Raw genomic sequence first — 19,603 nt, 5'->3', positions numbered from 1 at the left:
GAAATGATGTGTGCTGCAGTGAAGTTCAACGTGTGCTGCATGATCATGTAAGAGGCTTTTTTGACGATGTGTTCTAAACCATAGACTGTAACCAGAGAGCAGAGCTCAGCACTGCCCCTCTGCTCCCTGTTTGGAGCCATGGGCCTCCATGAGACACCCCCTCCCCCCCCCCCCCCCGACCAGCTCCCTCTGCTCTGGATCAAACAAACTGAAGGACATCAGACACTAATTATATGTGTTTCCATCCAGAACCTTTCCCGTCTTTGTAGCCCTCCTTTGAGCACTCTCCAATGGTTTTATGTCTTTTTCTACTGTGGCACCCAAACTGCACCCAGCTGTTGAGATAATGCCCCACCAGTGCACTGTAGAGTGCAATGACCACTTCCCTTGACTGGGTGGTAATGCTGTGCTTGATGCACTTCAGGGTATGGTCAACCTCCCTGACTATGCGGCCAAAAAATAATGGATGGGGGTGGATATTGCTAGACAATACCTGTGGTTGGCCAGTATGGAAGAGGTGCAACCTGCACCCCTGAAGCTGGGACCCACACTCACCCTGTGCTGTCTGTGATGTTACATTTGTAGCACTGTCAGTCTTTATGCAACTATGAATATGATTTGAAACATTTCTTTTTTTCCCTCTTCCTGTAAGATTCAAGCTGATGTGAATTTAGATTTTTTTTTTAATTTTTTTTTCAGGTTCTTCCTTCTCTGCATGAAATTGGACATCTGTTGACAGCTGGATGAAATTTCTTTGACAGGAAATTTTTTTGTCAGGTGGGGGAAGTAATCAAATTTGGCAGCCATGGAATATTTTAACAAGTTTGCATTGGTTTCTCAAAGGAGCTTGTCTTGCACAAATTTCATAAAAAGCAGTCATATTTGTGTCGTACTTTGTAATGTAAAAATTATATCCTGGCATCGTGATGAGCGCTAGTATAGCATCATGGAAGTGCACATGGCCAAAATATATCTAATGGAGAAGAGTTTCAAAGACATCAAATTTAGTTTAGTTTAGTTTAGTTTAGTTTTTTAATAGAACGAAACTCTCATCTCTTACTGCTTTTGTATCCTCAAAAAAGAAAAAAAAAAGCTTTCATAACAAAATTGTAATGTCAAATTATCTACTGATTGTCAGAGAAGCTGATTTACAAACATCCTTCTTATTGAGAGATACTGGCTCTGCTGTACTTCTCCATTCTAGATCACAACACCAGTAGGATATGCAGAGATGCTTTGGTGTAATACCAACCAAAGGTAGGGAAGAATCAGAACTCTGTCTCTGAGGAGCGCCTGATACCATGCATTTGCCTGTGGCAATGGTTTACTTTTCAGGTCACCTTTCTACAAAATGTTCTTTCAACAAGTTTATGCTGTTTTCCAAGTGTTTGGAATATATTTGCAGCAGTTCAGGTGAGTCAGGACTCTCAAAGAACAAGTGACACCCACACTGTCTCTGAACATCCCACTTTAAATATTCTTTTCTTCTGCCCAATTGCATTTTTATGCATACTTTAAACTGGATATATTTATCACTGAACTTAGGGCATTTTTCAAAAGTGAAAATTAGAGCTAATTTCATGACATACAGTCTGAGCGTGAACTATGATTGTGGTAGCAGCAGGAGAACATGTCCTGCTGTCCTGCCTTGCCTTCCCACAGGGTAGCAGCCAGAGCCCCTGCACAGCGGATGCCCCTTTGCTGCAAGGCTTCTCCTCCCCAGAAACACCATACCAGCCCCACAGGCATGAAAATTGTGAAAGAAAAAAAAAAACAAAAATGATTACAGACTCATTAGGCAATCCCTGAGTGCAAGTGCTGTGACCAACTGTTCAGTACTTACACTGCCATAAATTTCCCTAAATGGTAAAGCAGTGTTTTAGCAGGCGTGCACTTAGCTTGGGTCAGGGTCATTAGGGAAGGATTTTGTCCTGCTTTAATTCACATGCCAGAAACAGAGGTTGTATATCTTGGAGTCACTTCATTTTTACTTTTAAGAGATGGTCTCGAGCCAAAGGCCTGGATCTGAACTCAAACTCTGAATCTAAGCTTGCATCATCCTATTGAAACCAGAGTTGTACTACGAAAGCATCACTCTAACAGCCAAGCAATGGAGCATGGGAAATTGTTCTTTTGGATTTGAATTTCTAACTTCTGAATACTTTATTTCTGGTCCAGAAAAGTTATACAGTATCAGTATACAGATCAGCAATTCAGTTTCACACTTCTTCTCTATTTTTATATGTTGCTCTGTGAAGAAAAAGAAGCCTAGTGTATTCACAGCAGCAATTAATATTAAACATGCTACATATATAATTGATAGTGATGACAACTGAGTAAATTAATTCTGGATTTTATTTTTCTTGGAGGGGTTGGAGTGTTTCATCCAAAATTGATCGGTTGCCTTGCCTTGATTTTATTGCATGGCATTGAACTCACTGGCACTGAACCCACTGCACCTGTGTCTTTGTGAGAATGAGTAATGCAACCTCCACAGAGTGTCATAAGGAGGAAACAGCAACCTGGACAGGGATGCAGAGTTATTGATGTCAGTCCTGTAGTAGGCTAAATAAGCAAGATACAATGCTCTCTGTCTCTCCGATGGACCTTCCACTACTGGAGCATGTTGGCCATAACTCTGATATTTTCTCAAAGGAATATTCAAATGGAGGTCTTGACCTCCTGCAAGAAACTGTACATAACAAAAAAGTTTGGGTGCTATTCTCCTATAATTAGTGGCAGGAAATGTGAAAATATTTTTTGTAAAGTTCCATGGGATTACCACGGTTGACACAAATGTAGCTGAATGCATGCTTGTTCATTTTTTTCCTGTGTGTTGCAGTTCTTCTCGGCTGTTTCAGGAGTTGCTGTTTATCCCTGGGTACCAGAGGGATGGGCAAAATAAGGTCAACAGTGACAGAAATCAGTGCGATTTCTATCACTCGGGTGATTGCTTCCTGAGTGACAAGTGACAGAAAGTCAACTCTTAAGCTAATGCTTGGAAAGAAGGGATGAGTTCGTTGTATTTCTGTTCAAAGTGTGCCCACTGGTAACCAAATGGGAGAATTTACCATTGTTGAAAGACTTAGAGGAGACATTATTTCCTTTCTGAATACAACATGGAGCTCAAATCTGGGGAGGAAGAAGTGATGTTTAACTTAAAGACAGCATTGGCACAGGAATAAAATAAATGGAATAAATAAGTAGAACTTAAAATTTGAAGATTTTTAACCGTTGCAAGAGTAAAGTTAACAAAACAGATTTAGGTTGACATATCAGCAGAATCTCATTCCTAGAGATGACCCCACAGTATTTATCTGTTTATTGCATTCCTCTTGGAAAAGAAAATGAAAAAAATGATTCATATAAATGCTCTTGTGAATTGTTAGAGCTCTACCCTTCTAGCTACTGTGCTTTTCTGGAAGCTAGAGGAATTCAAGGGGGATGAGCCACAGAGAGATGTAGTAGTCTCAACCCTGCTATATATTGTCATATTCCCCTCTTCCTCTGTCAACAAACATAACATGTCTTACATAAATCACCAGGGATATTTTCTTTAATAAGACTTCTTTTTTCTTTTAAAATTAGGCACACACACATACAGATATATGTACTGATACTAATCAGCTAAGATATTGCATATGCTCCAAGCCATGGAAGATTCTTAGTCTCCAAAGTTACAGAAGTTGTAATCATTATTAAAACAGGGGAAAAAGAAAAGAAAAAAAAAAAAAAACAAAACAACTCCACACTAAAAAACTCCACACTGTCAAATCTTTAGAAATAAGCTTATGAAGATTTCTGGAGGTCTCTAACAGACAATGGGGAACACAGCCCTGGCAGAGCTCACATCAGAAGAAATCCAAAGCGCGTGTCGCTCAAACGAGCAAGCTACTGCGTGCCACATGCACATGGCAGCGACTGGCACCAAGGGACAGCAGCAGGCTAAGTAAGCTGTTATTCCACTGAATTTCAACTACCTTTTTGCTTGGAGACAAAGATTGTAAGCGTACATTTAGAACCTTTGCCTGCTGTCTTTTCTCAGAAAGCAATAGCACAGTGCCGCCCTGGATGGATCCTCGGTGGTCTGTATTTAGAACAACAGACTGGAGGCAGGCAGAGCCCTTAATGCAGGCAGATGCCTGGAGAACTTCATGTGGGGCTCGGCGGGGGACAGGAGAAGAGTAAAAGAAACTGTGGAAAAATTCATTCCTGTTCAATCCTCTTACTGTGCCTTAATTATTGTACGAAAATGGCATCATGCCATAAATCAAGGCAGGAGAAACATCTGTGTTGCACGGCTACTCTGAGTACTGTCTGATGCGCATCCTATACTGCTTTTCCTTTCATATTTTGCAACTTTCTAATTAAAAATATCACTTCTATAATTTTCTATTTGATTTTTTTTTCTCTGACACTGTAAACAAATTGAAATGTAAGAGAGGAAAAGCAGTAAGCATATTGAGATGAGTGGAAAGTGTCTGTAACAAGGTATTATAACAGGAATAAGCTTCAGACAGGTGTATCATCCCTAAAAAGTCAGTGAGAGTAGAAAAACGACAGAACAAATTGGGATCTATAAATTAAAATGTAGAGAAACTCTGACTAGGCATCTTGAATGTCTCATGAAATAAGAGGTCACTAAAAGATTGCTCTTGCTTATGTCAACAGAATCCCTCCAAAAACAAATGCCTGTCCTATGCTGGTACGATGATATATCTATTTCTCCATTACTAACTTCTACCTTTTTGCATGGCATCTCTGTCAAACATTGAACACAGCATCTTTACTCATTACCTTATAAATCTACAGTAGCGACCTAGAAGTCATAAAATTGCCAATGTATATTTATAGAGTAAGTGTTTTTCATCACGGATTTTTCTACTGTATCTTTTAGTGTTAGTAGACTGATATCTATTGAAATGCAGAAACATTTTGTATAAATAGATGTATATTTTCTTGTTATTTAAATATACAAGACTGTTCTATATGTGTGGCTTCTGATACTTACATGCAAATTTCTTTAAAAAGGATGACTAAGGCAATTTAAACTGTGTGTAAAGAAAACATTTCCTCGCTGAGGCTTGCATGCCAAATTTCAGCCGAGAGAATTTTAATACAAGCCCTTAGACTTACAAACCCCTCAGAAACAATATTTATAATGAAAATTTTGACAGCACCTTCAGTACAGCAGTGAAAATAACACCACCATAATGAAAAAGAAATGATGATAAACAGAATATATTATAAAGAAGGGTCTAGCAAATTCATAGCCTTTACTTCTGTCAGCAAGCTGGCGACAGGCACTGAAATACAAAACAAGCCTTAGCTTTTAAATAAGAACAGCCTGAGCAACAAAAGGTCTTCTATAAAAGAGATTAAGAAAATATAATAACATCCTTACCGCATAAAGTACTATTTTCATTAGAAACCGTAATTCACAAATTAACATCAAAAGCACTTAGAATTGAAGAGGTGAAAAATGTGGCTATCTGTCATTCTGGGAGCATATTTTCTTCCAAAAGACAATCTTGTTACATTTCCAGGCAGGTTTGTTAATGCCTTTTGTTTAAATATTCATGCGTGGGCTTTTGAGTCTGGCTGCTGTGAAGACACAGAGCCTGTGAGCTCACCACCAAACCTGCTCTGAGATGCAGTCCACAGCACAACAAGATGATGGGGGTAAATATGTACACTGCCCTCCTGCACACCGGATCCCACTGACTGCCCATGTCAGAACATTCACACGTCTACATGCATCCATGCGAACTTGTCAGTTTGGCACACACTAGGTTCCACATAACAAATATAAGAAGAAGAATCCTCTTTCCCCGATCTCTAACCATATTTTTGCACTAGAGCTTCCAAAGATGGCAGCAAAAGATTAGTTTCAACAGTGACATGTTGTGTGGCCAGGAAATATGTTCTTTTACCTAAGGTGACACCATAGAATCACAGAATCATAGAATCATCTATATATTGGAAAAGACCTCCAAGGTCCTCAGGCACAACCATCAACTTGCCCTGCTGAGTCCCTTCATTCAACCATGTCTCTTATTGTGATGCCCGTGTGACTCTCCCTTCACCAGCTTCATCACTCTTATAAAACAGACACTGTAAGTGAGAAATTTTATCAGAGATGACTTGCACTTTGAAGATAACATTAACTTTTCACTAGAACACAGTCTATCTTGTACCTCAATATCTATAATGCTTTTCTCTATCACATTGGCAATATATATAGTGACCATTAGAAACCGTCTTTACATCATTCTCTTAATTTCTTCCTGTGGAGCATCCTGTTTGCTCTTGCATCTCTGTCCTTCAGATTATCTGAGTTTCGTGAATGCTTAATATGGCATGGGATAACTACGAACTTGACCTTCATCTCCTAAATCCTTGTAACTTTAGCAAGGCACTTCTAGCATGTAAAAGTGCTGCATCACCTGCGCCGCCCACAACCAATGACACTGGGTCAAGGTCACATCTAGACTTGGAAGGGTCACAGCCACATAGGGGACAGCAACAATCACCTGTACCTTCTGAATACTTACATAGGAATGGTGCTATGTCCTGTCCCCATGACACTGGGACCCAATTGGGTCAAATCTGCAGAAATCTTGCAATAAACCAGATGATAAGCAGCAAATATTATGTCCTTAAATTTCATGTTATCTGCTAGCTTGCTCATTCAATGACAAGCACACCACCTGATCATTAGGGTATGCCTCAGAAGAAGACATGTTCTCTTCACTTTGCTAGCTGACAGCTTCATTTGGCATTAACTTCATTAACCACACATTATGTCCCTTCACTATTTTTTATTAAGACGTAATACTTGCTGGCCTCAGGCAACCTGAACACATACTTTATCAAAATAAAAAGCTTTCTTCCCTGTGAATGCTGCAGATGATGCCACTGTGCTGCCATTTTGTCAATTTCTAGCTCTTTTCAAGTAAAATCTTGCAGGTTTTTGGTGCTCAGAATATCTATGGTGCAAAAGTATCACAAATATCAATGCAGATAGAACCCAGTCCAGGCTCTTGTCATCAGGATTTTTGATTCCTGCAATACCTTTCTCTTTGCATTATCAATCTCCCAGCAGAAATTTGTTCTTAATCCTCTGTCTTGCTCACAGCACTCCTCCTGTTTCTTCTGCTGTATCAAACATAAACTTCTTGTTTCCTCCTCCAGTGTCATGCTGTATCCCAACCTCCAACCAGATCATCCTGCTCAACTCCATTTTTAAAATGTTCATTTTTCAAGTTGGCACTTTCATGCTTTCTCCCATACTTTCACTCCCTCTTTGGAGGAAAACCCCATAAACATAAGAAAAAATTACTACTACTCCTCCAGAATGTCCCTCAGACCTCTCCTTTCTTGAAATGACTTTGTTTTTCATTGTCTGTGGGTATACCAAGATGTACTACATACCAAGTTAATCAATATTATCCTATTGCTTTCTCATATTCTCCCATTCACTTTTATTTATTTCTATATTCTTGCCTGCCTTACACTGAGATTAGAAAATCATCTATTAGTCTTGCACGCACACCTTATTTAGATGGCTGCCCACCCCTATGACGAGGCCTCATAGGCAATATAGTGACATGAAAAATAAAGAGTTATAGGTACATAAAGATGTCTGCGAATCGGAAGCATTCTCCTACAGGGAGTAGAGTGGAAATTTACCGGTGAACATTAAATCTCAACTGTTCTTTGATTTCAGAAAGATGATGCGCACAGGCTTGGATGGAGACATACTGGTGAGCAGCATGTGGTTTCTCATTAAGTACAGAGATATACTTTGAGTTATAGGCATGCCTTGGCTCATTTTTTACAGCAGAAAAGTATAGATCCTCACTAGGATTTTCCTCTAGGTAAATATGCCTGCCTCTGAGAGCCCGGCGTTTTGCAGCCTGCCCCCAACAAGGGGTCATGCTTTAGTGCTTATTTCCGGAGGCAGACAGTGAAGCAAATTCTGACAATGCTTTTTTTCTCCTTTTCTTCAGGACAGACATTTCTTGCTTCAGTGCTACACATACTGCAGCATATGTACCAGAATACGCAGGAACAAGTGATACAAGACTCCCTGCCTTTTACCAATCACTGTCTGCAAACATTATGATGAAAAATTGTAGCCATTTTCCCATCTTAGAGTGTTCTTCATGATAGCTAGCATAGGAGAGATATTATGTAGATATTGGGTATATCAGTCTAATACTTTTAAGAGACAAGCTTTGCAGAATGTTATTGATAAAAATGCTCTTAATGAAATGATAAGGATACCACTTCTTTTTTACCTAAAGGACAAAAAAACGGTAAGTTCCAATATCTTTCAATACTTTTTTTTTACATGGACAGATGATAGAATGCCAAAGAAAATCACGCAAACAAAACCTTCATCAGTCTGTCCTGGAGGCCAGCCAGAGACTAGATAATTTGGACATGACCACGATGGGCCGGATGTGTGAGTGGGCATGAGGAAATGCTTCCAGACTTTGTAAAACTGCTGTAGACAGTCTGTCCCTTTTTAAAATGTGCTTAATTTTTTTATTTGGAGAAAAAACAAAGCCAAACATATTTACTAAGTTCCTTTGAAACTAAAGTCTTGAGAAGAAAAGGAAGAAAAGTACTTTTTTGCTATAATGGTACTATCCAATTCAGTTATAATCTTATGGCACAAAAAGTACATCACTTAAGAATCTGTTTTTTAAGAGCTGCCAGGTTTTTTAACCTCTTCTCAAAATACATAAAAGACCTCTTAAATGTATTGCTTTAGCATGCTGCAAATCTACTCCGTTAGCAGTTGTATCAGATATATTTCTTTGTGAGCTACCCATTTAAGAAGGGATCATCTTAAAAGGCACTGACATAAATTGTTGTGTGGAAGATCGATTAGTTTAAAAGGTTTTTCCTTTTAACAGATCAGATAGCTATTATATCTCACCATTCGGTATATGGAATTTTCATTGAACAATTCCAGTATTTAATCACTTCTTTAAACACATATTCATCTTAAATAATTTCACTTAGATTCCATAATCATGAGTTACTTAAATGAGTTTTCCACTTGTGTGTTGTATTGAATGGATGTGACAAAAAACAGCCAGGAAATTCTACGGAAGAAACAAGTTTAATTAGCTAGGAAAGGCTTTTGGTGCAAAGGTAGATATTATTCAGCTGAGACAAGTAAAGCAGCTTTTATCAGGTGGGTCATAAATTATCAAAATGTTACTAGATATTAAGGGGCACGGAGGTGAGCATTGCACATTGCTCTTTGTCTTGGCATGGGCAGTTTGTTGAATCACATCCTTCTCAGCTTATATTGCTGAATTAATTCCTACAGGTGTGTAAAGGAGTGCACATGAACTGTTGTTATTTACTGTTCTGAAAATCACACTTTTTGACAGATACGTAATTGCAATTGTTTCCTGAAATTGGTTCATAAGAAAGATGCTGAAAACAGCAATCTGGTAAATAACTTTAATTGAATTCTAAGGGCAAAATTCTGCCAATCATTATTCCCATTGGGTAGCACTTTTCATTGCAATTAGTCTATTGATTTTGTTGAGATTACTTATAGGTTCATATTGCGTACCACAAAAGTAAATGACAGAGCAAAACTACATGCTAGCATTGAAATGTGCCAAGGATGTTTCCTTTCTTAGAGTTTTTTCTGGCTTTTATGGGGTGATGTTATCCTGGGCCGCGAGTATTTATTCTACAGCAGAAACAGGGTTGCACAACCCAACCTAGTCTTCTGTGTCAGTCATTTTGATTCTTTCCCATTTGGATAGAGCTCAGCAGCTGGAGAAAAAGTCATTCTAATATCCCATGATCATGATCTATTTTTTCTCTGTAAGAGGAGTCTCAAAAGCCCAAGAAGTCATCCCACTTAATTAGCAGTGGGATTCCCTAAATCATAGAATTATAGAACAATACAATCACCATGGTTGGGAAACACCTACAAGATCATCTAGTCCAACTGTCCACCTATCACCAATAGTTCTCACTAAACCACGTCCCTCAACACAATGTCTAAATATTCCTTTAAGCTGCTATATAGCAGAGGAATAAAGTTTCAGTAATAGACTTGAGTTGCATGGCTTCTTCCGTTTGAATCCCAGCAATCATTTTTCTTGACCTAATGAAGAAAAGAATTTGACAGCTCCACAAACTTCAGATTCACTGAGAATTAAACAAAATAACTGTGGTAGAACTGTGATCTCATCAGCCTCCCACATATTTACTTTTGTGTTGTACTCCTTTATATTGCATGTCTAATTAATCAGGGGACTTAACAATTACAAAATTCAACTACCAATAGGTTTTCTTAAAGCTCTGGAAAAAGAAATAGAATCAAAAAGAAAGGATTATGAATTAGAAACTTACTGGAAGTGGTATAGCCACAACCCCTTATATTTAGAAATCATTCAGCTATCTTTTCAAGCCCACAAATGACTTTTCAAGAAAAGTCTTGCACCAGAACCAGATTCATACCACTGCTGAAGGATCTTATTATTTATAGGTTGTTGCTTTTGTTTTTGTTTTTGTTTTTGTTTTGCAGAAGCCATAGAGAAAGAAAAAAAAAAAAAGATTTTCACCTTTATTCTTTTTTTAGCATGCTTGTATAGTCTCAACAGGAACAAGATGATGTCACATTTCAGATGAGTTTATACAGATTCATAGAGTTTTAGAGACAATAATATCTCCATATGAATGGCATTTCAAAACCGAATTGAAACATTATGCTGTAATTCCCCCTGAAGATTCTCTTTCACATATTACACGTTGAATAATAACCTGAAAGGACTCCACATCTCTAAAACTAAACTGTTGGGGTTTTTTATTTATTGTTACTCTGATACCTACTCACAGAGAAGTTATAAACTCCAGATAATACACACTGACTTTCTGGTTTCATCTGAATGTCTTTTCTTGCTAACCTATGCTCTTGCTAAGTCTCCTTGTTGGCTGGCACAGATTTCTTCTAATGTTTGCTTTCTTTATTTCACACAAATGTCAGTTGTGATAGAAGCTGAATAACTGAATGAAAATATAGATTCTGTAAAGTTTCTGACCTCCTAGATGACAAGACACGCTTGTACCTAAAATTATGATTTTCTTCACTCTTGCAAATTGATTTCTGTATCTCTAAACTTTTTATATTGAAGCATTATGTACATGTAACTATGTTTGTACAAAAACTATCAGGGGATTAGGAAGGAGCTGAACTCCTTTTATGTTTGTTTTTGTATTTTCTGGACTTCCAGCACAACCTTTAAGACCTCAGCAGAAGTCCAGCTTAGGAGACCTCTTTAAGAATCAAAGGAATTTGTTATTATATTCCCATATTATATTCTGTTCTACTCACAGTCAGAAAGACACTAACTGAAATCTGAACTAGAAGTACTCCAAGAGCCTAGCTACTGCAAGAGCTCCTGGATCCCATAGACACCTGTCTTGAAAGATGCTGTCAAGTGGCTCCATGGCTCCAGAAAATCAATATGTCAGAAGTCATGAAGTGCAAATATATTTGTTCTACATAGGTCAGACAGCCTGTCTGCCAAGAGTGAACAATAATTTCTGTTTGCTCTTTGTTCAGTGATAGTGGGTGAATTCAAAACCAGCCAATCCACATAACTATCTGGCTTGTGATAACTTCAATGTGTTTTAAACTTTTCTTGCATGTTTGCAACTTCAGTGTTTCTAGGTTTTACTAGAAGCTGGTAGACATTGCAGCTGTGTTCCAAGTTACACCTGGGAGGAAGCTAGGGAGGGAAGCTCACCATTTCTAAGTCTTGTTTGAAAGTAAGAGGTGCTTACTTTCAGTAGGCTCAGCAAAGGTTCTTTCACATAGATAAGTGTGATGTTTTCAATAAAACACACACCTCACACTGTTCTATTGCTACATGGCTAAATAAACTCACACAGCAGATTTTCTCACAAGTCTCTGAATAATTTTACTCCTCAACACTATAATTTGGCCATATTTCTTGTCATTGTTCCTGGGATTTTACTGTTTTTTTTCCCAGTACAGCTGGAGTTAAATGATTTGAGAATAAGTAATTACAAATATTGTCTACAATGATCTAGAAGATTTTTTTTCTGCATTGTACTTATTGCCTACATAATTTGTTATATAGTTTTTGTAAATCGTGACTTTTTTTATTTTTTACCTTTTATATTACTTTCTGGAGAGTATATACTCAACATCAGTATCAGTCGGTATATCTAACACTTCATCTAATAGTTTAGTCATAAGCACAGAAACTACTTGCTGAAATAGTTTCCAGACATTTCCTTTGTGTTTTTCTCTTCAAGTACCACTCATAAAATCTAGAAAGAACTGAAAGCAATCTATCAGGAAAATGAAACATGCACTTGAATGGGGGGGGGGGGGGAAGAAAAAAAAAAGCACCAAACAATCAACATAGAATTGGAATCATCTGGGTCAGGCTATTGTGGCTTTAGTTATCCACCCAGATAGAATGCATGTCCTAAAAAAGTAGACAAAGCAGTGAGATTTTCAATTAGTTCTTTCAGGTAGCATTTTTTATTGCCATGTGCTATGGGTTGTATGGTATTTCTTATGTATTAATTATGATGAACAGTACTTTAACATATATAAACAAGGCGATTTTGCAAAACAGACTCATGACAGGCATTAGGATTTGAGACTGCAGCATTAGAACTTCATTTGTATTGACCCAAAGCCTGTAGTGTAGGATACCTTCTCAAAATCACATTAGCCTCTGTACAAGCCAAAAGTAGATAACAGTTCCCAGTAACACAGAAGGAAGAATCTCTTCAGTAATCAAAAGACATTTGTAACTACTCAGTATTTCAGAGTTGTTTTTAAAAATGTTGTAAGCACCAAGAGCTTTGCAGGAAAAGGTGGAATATCTTGGAGGTCTTTTCTGACATTGGTGATTCTATGATTCTGTGATATACAGACAAGACAGAGATTTATACCATTTTTTTTCTTTTTTTTTCCCTGATGTATAAGAACAAGTGCTGATCAAATAAGAATCTTGTGTTTTGTACTTGAGGGCATTCAATTGCATAGCCAATGGATATAATAAGAAGCTTCCCATTTAGCCATTGTGCTGCATAGGTTTTTTGCACCTTTCCCTTAAGCATCTGGTGTAGGTTATTGTCAAAACCTTGCTTTGAGCATGGCTTTGGCTTAACATAATAATTTCTATGCTCCTGAAACTGGGACATTCTAATTATCTTTCAACATTAGAGTACTGTACTACTAAAATCACTTTAGTCCATGTTAACAACAGAAAAGAATCACAAGCCAAAAGACTGTTTACAAGTTGACACAAATGACCCAATCTTTGAAAAGAGTCATAGTGGAAAAAGTGTGAAAAATGTACTTCACAGAAGCATCCTTGGCAGGAGTGAATTCAGTGAAAAGGTTTAATGTATTTTAAGGAAAGCCTGAATTGGATGACAAACCTAAAAGAAACATGTCTTGTACCAAAAGAGTGGCCAGAAGAGATCTCAGAAAAGATTGGATGTTACTGAACTCATCACAAAAAAGCAAATATAATAAACAGACAAATGGCAAGAAAACGCCTAAACACAACTAACTTCTGCAAGGATTTTTATGGATTTATCCCCCTTATATATAAGGCTTGTGCTATGAATGTATATGCTTCTAGCAGTTGTATGGGTCCATTAACCAAATGCTATTCTTCATAGCAAAACCGTTAGAAATATATGGTCACAAAATGCTTTTGGCTGGAGTCCAGCTGATCCCATATTTCAGCAAACTGTTTTGATGTAGGCAAAGGAGAAAGAAAAGGGAAGTCTTTTCAAATCAGTATGCTACTCTCCCTCTGCTACTTCAAGAGAATTTTGACAATCAGATCAAAGTCAGCAAAAACATTTATTTTCATATTAGCTTATGTACATTAACATTCTAGAAAGAGCAGAGTGTAACTATAATTGCTGAGATATTGAAGTAAATTATACTTATATGTATATGCATATGTATATTCTTAGAATACTAGATACAATTTGAAATAAATAATTTTCAGATTATTATTTTTCATAATGCTAACAGAATCACGATCAACAGACCAACATTTTGGATTTTCCCAGCCCTAAGCGTGCCAGACATAGTACGGATCGAGGCAGAAAAGTGCTAGCAAAATGCAAAGACTCTTGGTAGCACACAGGCACCAAGAATATATAAAATAGCATAATGCTAAACAGATTTGTGTTATACTGTTGGAGCAAAGCACAAATGCCATGATTCAGTAAACTAGCACAAGGGTATCAATGAGGGCTTATCTAGCCCCACGCAAGACAAAGACACTCTAGCCAGAGGTCTCAGAATAAAGAGAGATCACACTAAGGCAATCACTGGAAGTAAACAAATATGTGAGCCTGTAGTTAAAGAGGCTTTGCATACACACGTGACAAGAAATCCAACAAATAAACAAATTACATACCAGCACGACAGAAGCTCTCAGCTCAGCAATAGCAATTCATGGTTACAAAACCATTTAGAGAGCAGGAGGCGACCAAAACACCTTTCTCTGTCTCAGTTCGAAAAGTAGTTTGGCACTGGAAAAATAAAGTTGATAGCCCTCAGAGGCCACAGGTCAGCTGCCTCCTTGGTCACTGCCAATTCATGTCAACCCCACCGCAAAGCACGTCTACAGGAGCCATACCCCAACCCTACAGCAAGAAATTCCTGCACCTAAGTCCCTCCTCTGTCCCAGACAGTGTGGCACTGGGTGTTATGCTGTGTAGCTACTTTCAAAGGTGTTCATTTTGGTACATGATTTTATTACTTTTAATTTGATTTTAAAGATCTTTTGTCAGTAATGTCTTCCTTTTTTTTTTTAACTGTGTCTGATTTCATCACGTATATCTGAACCAAATCCAGAGCACGTGTACCATATCAAATGAATGAAAAATATGACATAATAAACTTCTATTTTAAATAAAGCAAAAAAAAGGAAACTATTACAGGCAAATTAAGTACAAAGAAAAAGACCAACCAAGAAAGCTGTATGCATTCTTAACAGTTGCAAAAAAAGAAAGAGTATAATAAACATATGTATATATATATTAATCCTATAATATAATGCAATTTTTGGTGCCCCAGTTGAAGCTCAAGCTCCATTGCAGCATTAGGAAAATGCCACTTGAAAAAATTATATTCATGACACCAGGTTCGGCTCTGGTGATTCAGCTATGTCACATCTATGAGTGGGGCCACACACAAGCTGAAGATAAGGCTTGGTTCAAGAAATGTTTGTTTTTTTTTTTTCTTTAGAAACTCATGAAAGCATGATGTTCAGGTTGAGACACTCATCTCGAGAAACAGCTCTTTCTTTTCAAATCTGCAAAAGTTATTTGGACACTGTGTGCTTTCTGGTCCTTCATTTTCAATAGCAACAATTCTTCCATTGTATGGTTGTCATTAAATGTATCACAGACTTCTGACCTTTGAATCGCTACGAGGAGCCATCATGAACAGTTCATATACCAATCTTGATTCTCAGACAAGCATCAGGCACAACTTTTTTTATAGCTTATTATAGTAAAATGTCCAGACATGCTTTGTATTAAAATAGAAAGTAATATAATTGTGAAGTTGTTACTGAGAATACAAACATCTGTTGCATAGTTAAGCTGGTAGAGAGCTCTTTTACCATGGAATCACAGAATCATAGAATCATTGAATCACAGAATGGTTTAGGTCGGTAGGGGCCTTAAAGATCATCCAGTTCCAACTCCTTGACATGGAGAGGGACACCATCCACCAGCTCAGGATGCCCAGGGCCCATCCATGGCCTTGTGCACCTCCATGGATGGGGCATCCATTCAGCTGTGCCAGGGCCTCCAAACCCTTAGGAAGAATTTCTTCCTAATATCTAATCTAAATCTCCCCTCTTTTAGTTTAAACTATTCCCCCTTGTCCCGTCATTATCAGAACACATAAAAAGTCGGTCTCTCTCCTGTTTATAAGCTCCCCTTTGAGCACTGGAAGGCCACAGTGAAATCGACCCAGAGCCTTCTCTTAACCAAGCTGAACATCCTCAGCCTGTCTTTACAGGAGAGGGCCTCCAGACCCTCCTGCCCCTTCACAGTCCTCCTCTGGACCTGTTCCAGCAGCTCCATGTGTTTCTTGTGCTGGGGGCCCCCGGGATGCCTAGAAACTACAAAGAATTTTCAAAATCTACGTTTGTTACATGTTTGAAGTAGGATAACAGAATGCTGTACCTTTGGCTTTAGCATATAATAAGGACAAAGTTAAATTGATAGAGTTAAAAATATTAATACTCAGAACGCCCACATCCTGGTTACCAGACTCCAGGATGAATATGCATAATGAAAGAAGTCTTATAATTGGAAGAGAATTAAAGAAAAAAAATGAGAAAAATTTCATTAAAGGACTGATCCTCAAGGCTGGTATATGATCAGAAATTGTAGGCATTATGCACTTTTCCAGACAAAGGCCTAAAAGCATTAGATGATTCAAATGCCTTTTGTAATCAGATAAGTGTGCATTCTGTATTTCACTGCAGTACATTAACTGTTCACTTTAGGTAGTATTTTGAAAGTAGGATATATTACAAATTATTTTTCATAATTAACCTTAATTTTAGGCATTTAAAATTAGTTTTGTACCATTTGCAAAGAGTTTTCTTTTTTTAATTATTATTTTTTCCAAAGCACTTTATTCTAAATAACTATGTAGAAATATCCTCTGTTTATACAAACAAGAATGACTCTCTCAAGCATCTTGAGTTCTCCTACAGACCCCACATCTTTTCTAAGAGTTCTCCAAGATGGGAGATGGGCATTGATGCATGTACATTAGGTACTATGCTCTACTTACAGGATTCCTTTCAAATTAGGGGACCAGAAGACAGTCCCCATGGGCCCATGCCTTGAGACATCACTGCATATAAGCACGAGAATAAAGTAGTTAGAAGAGCCAAAATGCCACTGTGCTCTGCATATTTTATGTGGTTTAATTGTATTATATTGATTCGAGTCCATTATAACCTGGTTTGTTACTCTAATAAATTACATTGTTCTTTGAAACAGTGATGGCTTAAGATTGAAATATTATATTAAATCTTGTATCTGACTGGCATCACTCAAATTTGATATTTACCTCTGGCTATGGAAAAAGTTATCCTTGAAAGGATTCCTTGAATAAAATTTTTGAATAAGGGTCCAAAAGTTTATAAATGGTGTCTAATTATAGGCTCAGAATGGGAGGGGAATGGCAGAGGGAACAGCTATTTTTCAGGCAAGTGTTTACAAACAAGATATGTAAGCAAAAGGAAAGGAATAACTTCTCATTAAGATCTAAAGACCATAAGACTTTCAGCTTTTGAACCCCAAAGGCATTACAATAATAGTTGCTCACCAATGCTGGTGCCTTGCCTCCTTAATTAGAGGTTTGGAAGAGTGCTAATTACTGAAAAAAAAAAAAGTCTGCATTAAATATATCATTTATTATTGACTACATATAACAATATTATTTTTTATGACTGAGGTTGATTTTTGCTACAAACAAAACCTACAGTGAACATTTTCAAAGTAAATATCAGGACAGTACTGAGAAATTCATCTAAAAGAAAAACCTGCTACACACCATACATCCCACAGATTGCATGCATTTTATGGAAAGAACACACGTTTTTTAGGTGAAATAAAAGGGAAATGGGGAATTGTTGGGATGGAAATCAATAAACAGGAGCTCCAACTAGTTAAGAAAGAATAATTTTTGAACATCATATATGTACTATTATCATAAGGTAAATGATGAAGGGGAGCTGTCAATTGAAGATGATTTCCTTATCTTTTAAACCCTGTGGGATTCCTCTTTGATGAGCAGCAGCACAGTCACCGCAGGAAGATGCATGTCATGCGGCAAAGTGCTTCACTGCACTAATTTGCTCTGTCAGGAATCCTCACCGTAACTCTGAGATGATTTCCTGGGACGCAACAAGTCTGATAATGGGAGTCTGCAGGAGTAGGTGTTCAGTGGCAGAGGGGGAAACTGTGACTGAATAAGGAAAGTGCCTCTCTATGGTTCAGATAAATTATGGAAGACTACCTTCAGACACGCAGAATTTAAAACTTTTATATAGACTTCCTCATATAAATGAATTTTATTTAAAAAATACTCATACGCATCTTTTAAAAATAGCATAAAAATTGTTAACTAACAGAAATGAAATTTTTGTCATTCTGTTAATGACTGTTCCTATTTTGTGTTTAGACTGAAATAAAATTTGTATTTTTTTTACCTCATCAATTACTTATCCTGCCATCTGATGAGCTTGATATGTGCAAGGATCACCTACCAGAAGACGTCAGAGCATCTCTGTGTGCTTTCTCAAAGCTGGAGAAGGTGGGACCAGAATATCTGCCCTGACGTTCAACAGGAAGGGAGCCAAGGAAGCTGGGTGCCCTGCATTAGGACCAGCTGAGGGGATGGCAGCCATCCTTCCAGCCCCATCAGTACCTTATCCAGGCTTGCAGACAACCTGGGGTTCGGCAGTTGTACTGTTGCTGGAATTACCACTGGGACTGATGTTTCAGAACTGGTCATTCATCATGTCTGACACCATGGCTATTTCAGAAAGTACTGCTTTGGCACATTCAGGAATAATTATATCAAAGTTGGTGCTGTGTGCTGCTTCAGAGGGAGGTCATGCGGACAATAATAATGCATCATGCTTTTTTCTCTATTGTAATGCTACCTATTTCTTATATATATCTCTTACTGTTCATCTGTAACCTTCCAGTGCTGTGTGCCAGGACTGTTTGCCTTCAGAGAGCAGAAAAAAGAGGAGAGCAACACAAATGAAAACGAGAAAGAAAAATAGATGCATTTGGAAAAAAACAGGATTCCTATACAAAATAATATGTTAAATATATTCAAAAGAATTCATGAGAAAAATTGATGTGACTTGCATAAATCTAAAACTTATAGGACAATATATAAACTACCATTATTCGTTCCAAACAACATATTATGTTTCATTTATAAAGGCATATTTCGCAGTCACAGAAATAGACTCTACAAAATGATCTGATTTACACAAAACAAAATATGCACAAACCAAATTATAAATATAAACCAGAATATTTGAATGAAATCAAAAGGCCTATCTGTCTACCTATTTCATTAACTGCAAAACTGTGCTTCCAGTAGGCATACGATTGGCTCATAATGGAGTAATCTTACCAATGTTACTTACCTTGACATAGTCTGACGTCAGTCTTATGAATAATTCCATGCATGTCAAGAAAGATGCCGCTGTTAAAATGGTAAACCAGCCCCAGTCATTAGATTAGCCTGAAAACAGTGACTTTAAAAAATGGGATCTCAAATAATTGACTTGCTACGTTAAACCTTTAGGATCTCAGACATATTTCTCTCAAGCTTTTCTCCACAAAAAATTACAATTAGGATTTTATTCCATTTCCTTTCTTACTCTCTTTCCTTTTTAAAAGCTCAGAATCCATCATTCATTATAAGAGATTAAAGAGGAATATCAATTGAGACAAGATTTACAACAAATAGGCAAAAGTCAGTAACAGCATT

The sequence above is a fragment of the Gallus gallus genome, chromosome 7 (assembly GCF_016699485.2).
Source record: "Gallus gallus isolate bGalGal1 chromosome 7, bGalGal1.mat.broiler.GRCg7b, whole genome shotgun sequence".
NCBI classification, from domain to species: Eukaryota; Metazoa; Chordata; class Aves; order Galliformes; family Phasianidae; genus Gallus; species Gallus gallus.
This window is presented reverse-complemented; position numbering follows the sequence as displayed.